The sequence below is a fragment of the Schistocerca gregaria genome, chromosome X (genome assembly GCF_023897955.1).
Source record: "Schistocerca gregaria isolate iqSchGreg1 chromosome X, iqSchGreg1.2, whole genome shotgun sequence".
Taxonomy (NCBI): Eukaryota; Metazoa; Arthropoda; class Insecta; order Orthoptera; family Acrididae; genus Schistocerca; species Schistocerca gregaria.
The window spans coordinates 518,044,664-518,060,613 of record NC_064931.1 but is presented as its reverse complement, the minus strand read 5'-3'; the positions used below and the strand labels follow the sequence as shown (position 1 = coordinate 518,060,613).

Here is a 15,950-nt window from a genome sequence, read left to right as displayed (position 1 = left end):
TCCAGTTTTTCTCTTTCTAGTCATTTATTTCAATCCATTATGTTGAAAATGAAATTATATGTAGCATTTACATTATATTTATTACAACAAACACATTACACATATTCTCATTACATTGACTTGAGAAGAAAAAAGTGAAAACATTTATGTTATGTGGTGTCACCGCCAGACACCACACTTGCTAGGTGGTAGCCTTTAAATCGGCCACGGTCCGGTAGTATACGTCGACCCGCATGTCGCCACTATGAGTGATTGCAGACTGAGCGCCGCCACACGGCAGGTCTACAGAGACTTCCTAGCACTCGCCCAGTTGTACAGCCGACTTTGCTAGCGATGGCTTACTGACTTCTATGCTCTCATTTGCTGAGGCAATAGTTAGCATAGCCTTCAGCTACATTATTTGCTACGACCTAGCAAGGCGCCATTATCTGTTGCTATTGATACTGTGAATCATGTAATGTCAAGAGCGACGTTCGTCATTAATGGATTAAAGTTAAGTATTCCACCAGCTACATCCATTTTTCTCAATTCTAATTCCCTTGTCATGTTCCAGACCACACACCAGCCTGTGTGAGCTGAGACGTGTGCATTTCGGCCTCCTTTAGTAATACGGTGTTGGCTCTCCTGCCAACCACCCCTTCAGAGTATCCACACTACTGAGACCTGACACTCCTGTCAGAGATTGTAAGATCCTTACCATGTCTACACTTATGGGATTCAAGCTTATTGTCCTTAGGTTAAAAAATGAATCTAAGGCTTTGAAAAGTGATTTGTTTAGATATGTGGCCATGAGAGTTGAAAACATTGTCTGAATATGCAACCAAGTGTGCTTCAGTTCCTCCATAACTTCTGAATGAAACACTTGCCTCTTTGTCTTCTTTAAAATATTGTTTCATAAGCAAAAATTCCTTTGCACATGACACTGAAATATTCTTCAAGCTATTTCAGCTTTTATTCAAAATTTGTGTGAAGTGGGATATCTCAAAGTCTCTAAGAAGACAATCATATTAATTAAGTTACTGGCATGTTCTTCAATAAATGTGGCCTCCACAAGAATCCAGTTCATTCTGTCATCAAATAGAGAATTGACATACACAGTGCCTGCATTAGACAGCTCCTCCATGTTATCACAACAGAAGAATTCAATAATTTCTACAAAATATTCTGCCACATTAATGGCAGTGGACAGAAATGAGTTCCAGTGTGTTAAAACTGGAAGAGCAAAACCTTAGCATCTCTATCCTTTTCCTTCATAAACTGCAAATACAAATGTTTGTTCTTCATGGTAATCAAACATTCAGCCTTCAAATTTTATGTCATAGTGTTCAACTTACTATGTTCCTTCAAGAAACGTTCACAATCAGATTCAGTTTATGTGCCCTGCACTAAATATGGTTTAAATGATACCCTATGATTGCTTTCAAAGAGTCAGTACATTTCTCCACAAATCTTGTACTGTCAGTCACGCTTGCTTTCATATTATCATACTGTATATTATATTCTGAAGAGGTTTCAAAATTGCATGAATATATCGCGTTGATGTTGCTGTCCCGAGAACTTGTATGATTACAACTAGAAGTTTCTGTTCATTGCACACTTTCACATTTCTCAACAACACAGCAAAAATACAATGGCTTCTTCTATGTTGTCTTGTCAGATAATATAACAATATCTTTTCTTGTTAGCTGTTCCATTACAACATTTTTTTGTCATTCTGAAGGCGCAATAGTCTCTCTCGTTGTTTTTACACATGGGGCACTACCAGCACCTAGAAAGAATAATCATTCTATTAGTAACCAGATTTTTTAAAATATAAATTGATACTATAGTAGGGCAAAATATATTACTTTGTTAAATATTAAGTTCCATCTTCTCATAGAATGAAGATCAAACTATATTTTTACTTTTAAGAAAAAACTACTCACCTGCATGGAAATTGTTCATCTACTGCCGAAAATCTTCATTTTCCAGTTTACGGACTTGGATGTTGGCCTTCAGAAATGTTTCCACAGGTCAGATATCCACTGTCACTTTTCTTTTTGGCATCTTCAAGGTTTCTGGTGGTTGAAGGCTGTCAACTTGATTAGAAAACTGCACAGCTTTATTACGTTGTACTTATGCTTTTAACTCTGCACATTTTTCAAAATAGTGTCTTTATGCTTCCATGAAATTCTGCTATTGTAGTATTAAAAAAAAAGCCACCACTGTTCATTTGTCAGGAGCAAAAAACCCTTCAGTTTCAACATTCCATGCCCTCTCGTCAGCAGTCATAACACGCTTTTGCTTTTTCACACTCATGAATTACTTAAATGCATGTGCTTGGCACTGAGTTTTATATACAATAAATAGAGCCTGAGACTGAGATACAATAAATAGAGGCAGAGTTTGAGGTACAATAAATAGAGGCAGAGTTTGTTCATTTCCAGGCAAGTGACATTAAGTACCCAGAGGAATAGCAAGTCTTTCTATTATCTAAAGCTTTATTTGTTTGTTCAAAACTTGGGCCTTTATATGATCCATCAGTTTTGTCGCTTACCACCATTCACTCACTTTTAAGTCAACATTTTGCTACAAAAAATCATGTGATGGCTGCTCAGTTAGAGTTTCTTCAACATTGTAAAGCAATATCATAGAGTTAGGCATGATGGATCACTTATTTACAAGGTGTTAATAGAGAAGGCAAGTTTACATGTTCTTGTGGACTATCATATTTATTTATTGTGGCATAGATTAAGTTTTTGAGTCACAAGGATATAACTATCTTATTTAGAGCTGAGTGTGAAGCTGTGTGCCTAGAATACAATATGTTTCACATTATGTGATTTAATTACATAAGTCCAATAGACCACATGTTTCTAATTACTACAGCTTTTGCTTTCAACTTATTTTTCGTATTTTGTTATTTTATAGCCATTTATTACATGCATGAATTTATGTTATTTTTCAGCTATTTATGAAGAGAGCCATATGATATAGGCGAGAGGAAAATGGGAACAACTATGACATTTTTGATGATGCTAATGCTGATCCTGAGTCTGTGGTAGCTGATGGTCACTATGAACAGAGAGCGATACAAGTGAAGGAAGTACTTTATTGGTAGACTGGCCTGGAGTGATCTGTACTTAAAATAATTCCTCACAGCAAACACAGTAACTTTGTGGCAAAAATAATTTCAAATGGGAACAATGTGAGGCTGAAGGAGCAAGAAAAATACGTTGGTGTAACATTTTGAAGAATGAGTGCCTGAACTAACAGCCAAAAATCAAATTTTGGTGCAAAGGCCTATTAAATCTCAATTGTTGGATATTTTTTTATGATGACATATTACAGGCATACCAAATGACAGAATGGAAAAGAGGAAGACATATATGAAGGGTCCTGGGTTCATGAAAAGTGCAAATACACTGAATGTGATCGACCAATTTACATGGAATGGAGTAGGTGGATATGCTTTGACTGTGCAAAAGTGCTGGGATTTAATATTTTCATTTTATCTGATGATTACCTTCAGTTACACTTTCTGCGATCTTTCATTTACCTTCATGAAAATTGTACTGGTGTAACAGTATTAATAATCATTTTAAGACTCATGACACACTCATGATATTTCATGTTTATTTTAGGCAATCTAAGCAACAAGGCCTTTATACATGGTGAATAGTACTAAATTTACTTATAGCATAATTCAGCTGACAATTTACTTAATTTTTGTGAAATAATGAGGAGTTATGTGATAAAAAACGTTACAAGGCCAGACAGACTGCATGTATCTAGTTAAGCATATTTGAGAAATGTTGTTTCTCTGAAGTTTTGCATATAGCTAGGCCCTTTGAGATTTCTCATGCAGCTCAGGCTTCCATTTCTACAGACTGTGAGATGTCAGAACTGTCACGCAAGCTGGCAAATACTGGCTGACCTAGTCCATCTGGGAATGAAACTGCAAAAAATTTCATGCGGTCCAGACAGCAGTGGAGTGGCTCATTTTCTGCTACTAGGTAGGAATCAAACCCAGTGCCATGACAGTTTTTCCACCCAGCCTCTGTGAAATTTTTGCAGGCTGTGCCAGTTGTCTGATCATTTTTCTATACGTGCTTAATATAGTAGCCCACATTATGATGGTGTCAGCCATCTGTGTTTATAGCAAGTGATAGTCAGATCCAGCTATGCCATCAGCAGTTGAGTGCACTGATAAAAATAAGTGACATCACAGAATCAAGGATGGCACTACGGCATCTTACACCATCAGCAATTGTTTACAGTATTCAATTTTGTTCATTTTTGTATAGAGACTTCACTCTCAATTAATCAGCAAACATATCTCTGACTGGAGGCTTTGACATTAAAATCAATAGCAGCTAAGCTTTGGACTTATGCTCATCATGAAATTCTGATACTAAGCCAGGTAGTTTTGGAATTAAAATACAAGCAAGTAAACAGAAACATTCCTTTCTTTGTAGTAGCAGAGCCATAAGTAAATAATATTTTTGACCTGGAGTTGTGTTGTCTGTCCAATACATGGTCCAAGCACCTACAGTATTGTTTCATGCACATACATGGATTCTTTGTGTCTCCAATATGCTCCCTTGTTTTCCCCAGGCCTAGGAATGGCTTTGAATTTTTTTGCCCACATTAGATTAAAAGAGCCAGCAGCACAAAAATTTTTCAAAGCCACCTGATACCTTTAGCCTAGTGGTACAAGACTAAAGTAGATTTGATTCACTTAGAAATGTTGAAAATGCTGCCCTGATTCCTTTCAGTAAATGGATATCACCTACAGTTATTTACTGCAAACCTTTTTGTGGACTTCTATGTTGTAAATCCTCAGACAATTGTAGACTCCTAACCACTCCTGCTCTCTGATGAATTATATTAAAAACTGACAGGGAGTCAGTATTTCTCTAATATTTATATTATGGAGTCTTGTTTTCAACATTCTCTGGACAAGGTTTCAAAAACCATTCTGGCAGTCAAAAGTCCTTATGATCTCTATTGATATAACAGTTCAGATTACCTTTCAGCATTGCTAATGCATCAACAATGTTTCAGAAACTTTTAGAACAAATTGTTGCCAATACCCCACAATGCATTAATTATATGGGTGTTGTAGTGGTCAGAGGACAAACTCAGGAGGAGCATATGTTGGACCTCCAGCAAGTATTTTCTGTCATTTTGCAGGCTGGATTAAAATGTATCTTGAGTTAAAATCTTCTGGATTGTTAGACCATGTTATTTTTCTTCTATATGATTGACATTTCAACCCTTCTGCTGGGATTTTCTTCTGGATCTTGTAATGTACTGAGCTGACTGAACACTGTCAGAGACCAGGATCGTGTGCTTTCATAGAAGAGGAGTTTTCTGCTCTTATGCTGGAGAAGAGGCTTTATTTGGTAAAATTCCTGTGGCTGCCCTTGGGGGTCTTTGGATAGAAAGGGTTTTTCTTGTTTGTATTGCCCACAAACCATGGCTGTGTATTCACTCCATGACAATGGGGAGCCAACATGCCACAAACCTATAACCATTCTCTCTATTGAAGTAACATGCTTCTCAAACTTTTATTCTATAAACTTTGGTATCCTTAGCCAGCACATGTACATTGAGGAAATCAATGTCAAGGCCACAGTTTTTGTGATGTTTCATTGCTGCAGATTTCATACTTTGTTTTAGCTGCATGTGGCATTTGTGTTCCTTAAAAATTCTTTAACGGTCCTTCATATTTCACCTGTATACACTTTGCCGCAGCTACACGTGATTTCATTGATGCTCACAATGTGAGTGTAATCAGGTGCATCCATTCTGCATCAGAAATAGTTGCATCCATTCTGCATCAGAAAAAAGGATTTTATTTTATTTTAACTGAAGGAAGTGGCCTGAATATGATTTATCTGTAGAATTCTGCTTATGCAGCCAGTGGTCCCCCAAAATAGGTAGCTAAACAGTGTGACTAGGCAGTTCCTCACCATTCCCATTAGCATAATTAATATTTCTCTTAAATGCCCTGTCTATGGAATAACTATCACAAACATTGTCTTCTTTAAGAAATCCAACTCTGACTCCACGCCATTGTCATCACTGCTACAAAAGGCAAGTGAAGACATTGTGTCGAGCACTGCTTGATTCTGGGCTGGGTGGTGATGCGCCGTGGCAACTAAATACCTAGCATTGTGACATGACACCTAAATACCTATTTGTGTTAACAGGATTTCTATACACTCTGTGTCCTGGATTGTTGTCAGATCTTTTATGTTCCTACACATCTAGCAGTCAGAGACTTTTGAAGTTAATCCTATTTAAGAAAATATGGAACTCATGAAGCTCTTCTACACTGTGTGACCACATAAAAAGTGTGTCATCCATATAGCAGACCCAACAGGAAGGCTTTAAAGGAGCATTACTTAATGCCTGTTGCTCAAAATGTTCATAAAAATTGCAGCTCTTAATGGTGACAAGAGTGTGCCCATAGCAACACTGTCAGACTGTTCATAAAATTCACCTCTGTATTTAAAATAACTCAATCAAAGACATAATTCAATCAAGTCACAAACATCTGGAGCAACTTTTTACCCTATGTTCTACATTGTACCCGGTAATGAGGCAGTAGTGAATAAAAAGTCAAGCCGAAGCTTACAAGAATATCACTTGTGAATAGCTTACTGCATGTGTCATTTCTAAAAAAAATGTTGTGAATCTTTGGTGACAAAAGTATTTGTTTTTCCAAATTGATGTCTCAGTTTTCCAGATAAATTAACCTCATTCATACTGGTCTCAAAGGACATGATTCTTTGTCCTTCTTGGGTAGTCCACATTCCAAATGAGACTGGTATTCAGAGCATTAGATTCTTGGTAATAGAGTTATCCATTCTGGAGTTTGATAACAGATTTTTCACTTTACAAATGATTCTCTTCTTCAGAGTGCTTTTTAACTTGCGGTACACAGCATCAGCTAATAATTGTTCCATCTTCTTGTGCTAATCGTCAGCATCCATAACAACTGTGATATTCCCCTTACTGCTTTCGTCACCATAATGCTTTCATTTCTCTTGGGGTCATTACAAAGTTTCCTTTCCTGTGTTGATATGTTTCTTTTGGGTGGTTTTGATTGCCATAGAATTCTCGACACATCCTGTGTTACTTCTTTGGCCTGCAGATTTGGAAGAGAAAACAAGGATGCTTCAACATCACTTACAGTTTCCTCAATGGCAATTCTCTTAAGTGTAGACTGAGATGGCTGCTTTGTTGAATTCTTCTGAAAAAACGTTGCCCTCTTCTAATTTCAGATCAAGAATGGAGTCCCTTTTGGGCACTATATCTGTCAGTTTCTTAGACTTCTCTATTACTACTATTGCCAACATGTCTCTCTCCAGTATAATGTGCTGCATTCTCTCTACCAAGATATTCTTGGCCTGTTGGAAATTTTGGATGTTATCCCATAAGACTGCACTATTTTTTATAAAAATTAATGAGCTTCTGTACCTCAAAGATTGTTCATAATCGAACCAGTTGCTAAAGGACATCAGACCGTTACGATAGTATGTTCTACAGAGGAGATCAAAGTGATAGTCTCTGAGAAGTAATTTATCTTTTATGGAAAAGGGTAGATGAAAGAGGAGGTGCAGTTTTCATCATAAAACACTGCATACTACACCTACCGCCCACAGCAGATGCAAGTCAGGTCACTATGGCAAGTGTAGCATGTGCCGATATTCAAACAGAATGCCTGTAACTACACTGGGCAGCCGTCAGAGGCAGCTTGGTCACTGGCCACCATCACTAGATCAGCTGTGTGTGTGCAGCAATACACCATCTTCACTTGACGTGGATAGTGTCTTTATAAGGGCATGCAGGGGCCTCGAGGCCCTCAGTTGTTAAATGTGTTTGTGACATGTAAACTACTTTCATTGTATTATTTGCAATGTCACTCCATGATCCACTAGCTTATATCTCTTTTATAGCCATGTGTTTCCTTGTGTTCCATGTTAGAACACAAGTAGCTACAATGAGTGTCAAATTTTCACTTGTTTCATATTCTGTAGTTTCTCCCTACCATTCAACTGTTCCATGGAGGCTTTGCTCAGGTCACTTCTACAACAATAACAGGGACTTATGGCTATGTTGGATGTTGGCTAAATTGACCTGGACTCAGCTGTCAGTTGTTCACACCCTGCTGTGTCTCCCCCACACCTCCACCCCAATTGATGAATCCATTGAAGACTGACATACTTTTCAGAAGCAGCTTTGTCAACATTTCATGGCATTCCAGATGGTTGAGGTGGAGGTCTGTAAGGCTCTTTCTTACTGTGGATACCCCCTTGTATGCATCACTTACTGGGTCAGTTAGCTCCTGTGCAAAAATCAGCATTGCTTTCTTTTGACAATATGTGTAATTTGCTGTCCTCCTATCAGCACAAGTGCATGCATGCAGTCACTGTGGGTGTTGGATTCTACCAACATCACAAACAGCTGCAGCAATTGTACCAAACTTTGACAACTGAGCTTCACAACCTCAGCTGCCGGTTCGTCATGGCTAAGTCCCGGGAGTACTATTCATACATTGTGATCAGAGGTGCAATCAGTTGTTCAGTCCCAAATAGGGAGGTGTGTCAATATGCCCTTCAGTTTGGGGACCCTATGTTAGGAGAGATTTTAAATACTGCCTATTCATTGAAGGTCTCCCACATTGTGGGCCACCAATTTGAAGCTTGGAACACTACTTCCTTCAGGCCCTTCTTGTTTGTACAGCATGAGTGGGCAGTCTGCTATAAGCAGTAGACCTCTTCGCCACTGTCTGTAGGCCAGAACAAACTTTTCATTGAAGTGTGGGTAATGGACAGTTATGTTACAAGTTGACACGGGGGCTGCCATGTCCCTGCAAAATTCAAAATCGTATGCCAGCCTAGGGTCCTGACTGTTGGCATGTATTGAGTGTTGGTTGGAAAGCTATAAAAACACCAGATTCCTATTCACAACCAATTCACAGCCAACACAGTTTACAAATCAGTTGTCCATTCTGTTATGTACTCAGTGGTTAACAATGCAAGCACTGGAAATTTGTTTGGGTTAGATGCCTTTGCTACTTTTGGTTTCTCTATTGTGGATGTGGTATATCTGGTGTCAGACCAATCATGAATTGGATTCCTTATGTTCTGAGCTTTTGGATCAGTTTGCCCTGAGGTTAAGCTGTGTACACAGTTTCACAGCACACATCATGCTCAAGCTCTCCACCCACCGTTGCTTTTTTTGGACATTGCCAGTGCCAGTAGCTTCACATGCCTGAGTTCAAACAGAGATGGATTGACTAACATCTTTGGGAGTGATTAGACTGATTTTCTAAAGTGAATGGGCTATGGCCCTAGTGATCTTAAAGCAACTGTCAGATTCAACTGTGTCGTGACTTCGAGGTCACTGGTAATACACAGTCAGTCATAGACAGTTACCCCCTGCCTTGTGCAGAGAAGCTGCTCACAAAGTTGGTTGGGGGCTAATTCTTTTTGAAAACTGAATTTGCCAAAGCCTATCTTCAGCTTCTGTTGGTGAAGTCATCAAAACAGTTGCTTTGGTTAATATTCCTTTGGTCTGTATCAGTATCAGTGGCTAATTTTTGAGGTCGCCAGTGTGCCTGCCATCTTTCAATGTTTTATAGAAGAGCTTATGATGGTTGTCCCTCACTGGAACATCAACTATTTTGATGATATGACTATTTGATGATATGGTCATGACAGGTGCTACCATGGAGGATCACTTATGTGACCGAAAGTCTTGCTTTTCACAACCCTCCATTGTTTATTTGAGTCATGAAATTTCCTGCCAGGATGTGTGCCCCATGGAACAACCTGTTTCTGCTGTTATGGCTTTGCTCCATCCATCTAATCTATAAGAACTTCAGGCATTCCTTGACAGAGTGGCGTACTATCACAAGTTTATTCACAGAGCAGCTACTATCCTTGCATGTGTTGCTTCAGGAAGGCACTCTTTTTGTTTGGTGTGATGCCTGTGACCATGTTTTTGTGTAGCTTGAGTATAATCTTCATTCCATGCCTTGTCTTGAAACATTTCAAACTGGCAAGCATCTGGTCCTGGCCAGTGACGCATCACAGTACAGGGTGCGGCTGTCCTAACCCATTGTCATTCAGATGGGTACAAACAGCCTATTGCCTTTGCACTAAAAACACTCAACTCAGCAACATTAACTTAGCTGTAAAAAGAAACTCTTGCTATTGTATATAAAATGAACTTCTCACCAGGCTGTCAAGGCCTATGGGATTTTACTGTCTGCTGTGTAATCCTTTGTCTGGTAACATCGTGTGAATGCAGTAGGAGGGGTGTGTGGTCAGCACACCTTTCTCCCTGCCATTTTTCAGAATTTCCAGACAGTGGAGCCGCTAGTACTTGGTCAAATACCTCCTCGATTGGCACCACGAGGCTGAGTGCACTCCAGACCAAACCTGCCATGAAGGTAAAATACTTGGCAGTATTGAGAATCGAAACCGGGTCCTCTACATGACAGCAATCTACACAGAGCCCACAGCTATGGAAGTGGTAGCTTCAAAAATTTCATGTGTTCTTTTATGGTGCAAAATCTCATTCAGTTACTGACTATAAATCCTTTGTTTTCTTGTTAACCTGTCAGTGTCCTTACCAGACAAAGCCACTCATTATCTTCCGTGTTGGGCTCTGGTTTCGTTCCAGTACAATTATGAGGTCAATTTTCATCCCATGTTGCAACATGCAAACATGGATGCTCCGTCTTGTTCTGGCTCCCCAAGGCCCATGAGCCCTCATTTGGATAGGTGGAACTACTTTGTTTTCAACTGGATATGGAGGAGAGGCACACAGTGGATGCCTTTCCCATCACTAGCTCCTGTACTCCCTCTGCTGCAAGTGCGAGTCTGGAACTTCAGCAGGGTCCTACGGGGTGGGCCAACCACCTACCGGACCAGGCTACAGACCCACTTCAGAACTTTTATCCTTTGCGCCATCCTCTCTCCCTCTAGGATGGCATTATTCTAAGTCGACAGAAATCTTTACTCCCTGTGTGTTAGTTCCAGTAGCTCTGCAGCAGGAGGGCCTCTACTTGTCACATCAGGGTAACTGGGGGATCTCTCATACATAACTCTGTAAGCACACAGCCATGTGTTTTGGCTGGGCATAAATTGGGAGGTGGAACATTTTGTAGTGGCCAGCCACAAGTGTTCGGGTCATCAGGCAGTACCGTGCACCATTTTCTGTCTTGGTTGGCCCCTATACAGATTTGGGAAAGAGTCCACATTGATTTATCTGGTCCTTTTTAGTCAGTCGATGATTATTGGCAATTAATGCTTTTTCTCATTTTCCTTATGTCACTCATTGTCCAGCTGTGACAGCAGATGTGACTGTCAAGGCATGTCAAAGATATTATCTATACAAGGCTTGCCTTACACCCTGGTTTCATGCAATGGTCCTGAGTTCATAGCACAGTGTTTCAAGGACTTTTTCATGCGCAATGTCATTAGCCATGTCATGGTACCTCCATTTTGTCCCCAGTCGAACGCCACGGCAGAATGGCTTGTTCAAACATTTAAGATGCAGATGCACAAGTATGTAGAAAAGTTCCTGACCAAGAAGGCTCTCATATTTTTTAAGCTTTTATAGGACAATGCTAATTGGGGCCAAAAATCTCACCGAGCCCCTGCACAGCCTTCAGCCACGGAATCTGCTCAACCAGTTGCTGTCGGGCAAGTGTTCCCCAGTGGCGCTGGATTTGTCATCAACATTGGTGTCCAGCACACCAGTCTGAGCCAGGGTGTTTGGATGGAATCCTCACTGGATTCTGACTGTCATCCACAGCTGGTGAGGTTCCCACATTTTCATGGTTCACACATGACGATCGGCTTGTAGTGTGACACAAAAGCCCAGTCCTCCAACATCATTGCCTGTGATGGCACACCTCATCATGGTCTCTTATGTCCAGATGGCTCCTCCACCCCTCTTGCCGATACTGTCCACCTGTCACCCTGGGGTCCACATTTGGCAGGGGTGTCCTTGTCCCACTCACTTTCATCTGTACATGTTGGTCTGGGTGAATCAGGAAAGTCTCGGACCTTTGGCTGCCGTATCTGGCACCACCATGGATGCCACAGACATTTCTTCCATCACAGCATCATGGACAGCGATGCCTGGTCTTTCCCCCCATGAAGATGGAGGAGTGAAGTACCCCACCATTTAATATACCCACAGCCCTGATATTAGTTGGAGCTTTACAGCAAGCATACACTTGCTGACATAACAGTGTGCCTGCAACTACATGAGGCAGTTGCCAGGGGCAGCCGTGTCACCAAATGCCATCACCATGTCTGTCATGATATACCTGTGACACTGATGTCGATAGCACCTTTATGAGACTCAGAGGGCCATAGACACGGGGTCCCAGGTAGATGCTGTGTTTCTTGATTTCCACAAGGTCTTTGATACAGTTCCCCACAGTCGTTTAATGAACAAAGTAAGAGCATATGGACTATCAGATCAGTTGTGTGATTGGATTGAAGAGTTCCTAAATAACAGAATGCAGCATGTCATTCTCAATGGATAGAAGTCTTCCGAAGAAAGAGGGATATCAGGTGCGCCGCAGGGGAGTGTCGTATGACCATTTCTATTCACAGTATACATAAATGACCTTGTGGATAACATCAGAAGTTCATTGAGGCTTTTTACGGATGATGCTGTGGTATATCGAGAGGTTGTAACAATGGAAAATTGTACTGAAATGCAGGAGGATCTGCAACAAATTGACACATGGCACAGGGAATGGCAATTGAATTTCAATGAAGACAAGTGTAATGTGCTGCGAATACATAGAAAGAAAGATCCTTTATCACTTAGCTACAATATAGCAGGTCAACAACTGGAAGTAGTTAATTCCATAAATTATATGGGAGTAGGCATTAGGAGTGATTTAAAATGGAATGATCATATAAAGTTGATCGTCGGTAAAGCAGATGCCAGACTGAGATTCATTGGAAGAATCCTAAGGAAATGCAATCCAAAAACAAAGGAAGTAGGTTACAGTACACTTGTTTGCCCACTGCCTGAGTATTGCTCACCAGTGTGGGATCCGTGCCAGATAGGGTTGGTGGAGGAGATAGAGAAGATCCAACAAAGAGCAGCACACTTCGTTGCAGGATCATTTAGTAATCGCAAAAGTGTTACGGAGATAGATAAACTACAGTGGAAGACTCTGCAGGAGAGACACTCAGTAGCTCAGTATGGGTTTTCGTTGTAGTTTCGAGAACATACCTTCACCAAGGAGTCAAGCAGTATATTTCTCCCTCCTATATATATCTCACGAAGAGACCATGAGGATAAAATCAGAGAGATTAGAGCCTACACAGACGCATACCGACAATCTTTCTTTCCACAACCTATACGAGACTGGAATAGAAGGGAGAATCGATAGAGGTACTCAAAGTACCCTCCACCACACACCTTCAGGTGGTTTGCAGAGTATGGGTGTAGATATAGATGTAGGTGAGGGTATGCACAGGCCTCCAGGCCCTCAGTTATTAAATATGTTCATGACATGGATAGCATCATTATGAGGGCATGCAAGGGCCTCTGGGACCTCAGTTGTTAAATGCATTCATAACAGGGATAGCATCATTATGAGGGAATGCACATGCCTCTGAGCCTTCAGTTTTTAAATGGGATCACACTGTGTAAACTACTATCTTTGTATTCATTCTTATGTCAATCTGCAACCAGATAGATACGTTTTATTGTTGTGTGTTTCCTGGTGTTTCTTGATACAACAGTTTTACATGGGAAGCTTGAGCGAAATATGTGTTCTTAGTAAGGTCACTCACCAAAAATATTCAGCATGATGATTGGCCACAACATAAGAATGGTGTGAAGAGATTTAGGGTGAATGAAAGTAGTAACTGACACTTAACATTCTGCAGCGGTATCAGACTCATTCAATGTTAAGTATAAATACTGATAAAGTTATTTCAGATGAAGACAGGGTATTTATGAGAGACCATGGGAAGCACAGATTGTACAGATTTATACTTATTTTTCTCAGGACTGAAGCTGAGCCTACAGAAAAATTAATGAATTGGGACTACCCACTGGCTTAACCATACTCTAATTCTTATAGCTTAATTTTTAAAAGTGAGGAGGTAGTTAGGTTTCATGTGTAGAAGTTAATTATTTCATTCTGAGATGGAAAGTTTATTGGAAAAAGGTTATAAAATGAACATCAACAAAAGTAAAGCAAGAGTAATGGAATGATGTCAAATTAAATCAAACAATTCTGAGGGAAGTAGATTAGGAAATGAGACACTGAATGCACTAGATGAGTTTTGCTATTTGGGGTCCGCAGCTCGTGGTCGTGCGGTAGCATTCTCGCTTCCCACGCCCGGGTTCGATTCCCGGCGGGGTCAAGGATTTTCTCTCCCTTGTGATGACTGCCTGTTGTGTGCTGTCTTTAGGTTAGTTAGGTTTAAGTAGTTGTAAGTTCTAGGGGACTGATGACCATAGCTGTTAAGTCCTATAGTGCTCAGAGCCTTTCTCTCTCTCTCTCTCTCTCTCTCTCTCTCTCTCTCTCTCTCTCTCTCTCTTTTTTTTTTTTTTTTTTTGCTATTTGGGCAGAAAAATAATTGATGGCAATAGCAGGAAGAGCATATTTGAAAAACAGAAATATTTTAACATCCAAGATAGGTGTATGTGTACAGGAATCTTTTCTAAAACTATTTGCCAGAGTGTAGTGTAGTATGGAAGCGAAACATGATAGAAGTTTTTGAAATTAGGTAGGTTCATCAGATAACTAATAAAGGGGTACTGGAGTGAATGGGGGAGAATATAAATGTATGGTTTGATTTGACTAAAGAAGAAATTTATTTCTAGGACACATCCTGAGACATCAAAGACTACTCAGTTTGACAATGGGGAAAGTTTGGTGTGTAAAAACTGCAGGTAGAGACAAAGGCTTCACTATAGTGGATGTAGGTTGCAATATTTATAGACAGATGAAGAGAGTTGCACAAAAAAGACTCAAGTGGAGAGCTGCATATAACAATTTTTCTGACTAAAGGAATTACAAACTGTGAATGCTTAAAATGCTTATTCTTACAGAATTAAAATTTTTTGTGTATGGGAATGCTAATTCCATGGATGTACAGGGAGATTACTGGTAACAGTTCAAAACTTTTATAGAGCATGTCTCAAGAGAAAGTTTATATTTGAATAGCTGTCTGCAGATTTGCAAAAACTCAGAGGAGAGTGGGGACATACATTCATTGCTTGTATCTTGGGCATTTCATGTGTGAGGATTTTATAAAAACAGTGATTCTGCAACTGTAGTACAGAGGACATTTTGCAGTGATCATGTACAGCAAAATGTAAACAATGCCCAAAGTGTTCCCCTTACCCAGAAAGGGATAAAAATATTTGAGGGGAAATGAGCGAATCCACGGACAGTGTAAATATGTCTGTTCATGACAATCCTAACCTACCCATTCATAAGCATGCAAGATCATCACTGCACTAAATTCTGCAAAAAGATGTTAAACTGCACCCTTACAAAATCCAACTGGTGCAGGTTGTCAGACATAGGGTGCAATTCATTAATGATGTGACAAAGTGCCATTCATTTAATAACATCTTGTTTTCTGATGAGGCTCATTTTCACCTGAACAGCTACGCCAGTAAGGAAAATTGCTGCTACAAGAGTGGAACGAATCCTAAACAGATGCATGAAAAACCTCTTCATTCACAAAAGTTAGTAAATGGGTTGCAATGTCATCTCAAGGGATAATAGGCCAGCACTTTTTTGAGGATGAGAGTGGCCGTGCATTTACAGTGAATTCAGAACGTTACGTGAAAATGTAAAATGACTTTTTCGTGCCTGAACTGCAAAACTTTCCTGGTTATAACCAAAGAACATAGTTTCAGCAAGACGGAGCCACAGCACAATTCCAATA

At 40.0% G+C, this 15,950-nt stretch overlaps 1 protein-coding gene across 1 annotated transcript in view; it reads right to left on the bottom strand.

Moving 5' to 3' along the window:
- The window catches only part of LOC126298209 (hemicentin-1-like), a 748,827-nt gene that overhangs the window by 92,346 nt on the left and 640,531 nt on the right, over nt 1–15,950 (bottom strand). The window lies entirely within an intron of this gene.